Below are 1,293 nucleotides of genomic sequence, written 5' to 3'. Positions count from 1 at the left end.
GCAATCCTACTTCCGTAGTGATACTGCCTCGGAAACCCAAGGAGGGGTTGCTATGAGTCGGGTTTGACTCGACGGCACATAACAACAACAACAACATAACATACATATATATGATATATACATATTTCATATATTGTATATGTTGTATCATATAGTAATAGTGTCTTATTATCATAATAAAGGCCACTCATTCCAATATGGGATTGTAAATACAGGCATAGATCCTAGGATTCAAACCTACTGTCCATCAAAAGTGTGACATTTAACAAGTTTCTTGATATCTGTTTATTTTCTTCTTCAAAACAGAAATTATAAAATAAAAAGCTCTTTATGGTTGCTATGAAGATTAAATTTTATAATACTTAATAAAATTAGTAAGTGCAGGAACCCTGTACTCATATCAAGAAAGATTACTTTCATTAAAATCATCAAATCTAGGTTTCCAAGAGAAAACTATTTTCAAAAATATTAATTCACATTTTCTATCTCCTCATAATAACCATTGTATTAAAATATTAAGTTCTTTTGCTGGGTGGCTGAAGTAGTATCAACACTGTGATGACAATAATTTTCTTCTAATGCTCAGAAGCTTGGATTGAAAGTTCTAAACATCTTTAATAAATGAAAATGAGAAAAATGAATCATAAGTATGGAATAGCAGCAATATATTCTATTTTGGTATTGTTCTGTTTTATGCATTTTGGGTTAAGCTAGGAGACAGAGTTTAAAAGAGAAGTGAACCAGGACCTGAAACAAAGTCTTTGTTCTTCATGGCATTCACTTTCTAAGAGTTCAGGCCATGTTGCCCTGCAAAACATCATGCTCTAGCCATCCAGGTAGAGCCAACTTAAACCTCAGAAGTGATAACCAGTGAAAAAGAAAGCCATATTTGTGGCTGGGAACTCCAGGGTGGGTCAAACAAAGAGATCAGCATTTTATGCATATACTTGAAAACAATAGTGAGGAAGAGTTAATGAGGAAGAGATAATGGAAAGAGTCAGACCAAAGAGAAAAGAATAAGCAATTGCTGCTAAGATAAAGTAAAAGAGGAAGGATTGAGGTGAGATGAGATGGGGAAAATCCACAGAGCCAGCAAGGGTGTGCAAAGAACCATGTTGAAGATTACTAAGTTTTTCCCCAGGGCTTTATTAAAGAGCTGTCTTCTTCATCTGAAATGCCCCATTTTCTTCAACTCCAGATTAGGGTATAGTTTTTGGCCATAACAGGGGTTACAGTGGGTCCCTCAACATTTATATTCACTTGGGCATCCCATCCTTTGCTGAACTTGCAAAT

Source organism: Orycteropus afer, unplaced genomic scaffold, assembly GCF_000298275.1.
Source record: "Orycteropus afer afer isolate SDZICR_OR568_19922 unplaced genomic scaffold, OryAfe1.0 scaffold00666, whole genome shotgun sequence".
NCBI lineage: Eukaryota > Metazoa > Chordata > Mammalia > Tubulidentata > Orycteropodidae > Orycteropus > Orycteropus afer.
Note: the sequence above shows the minus strand (reverse complement) of the source record.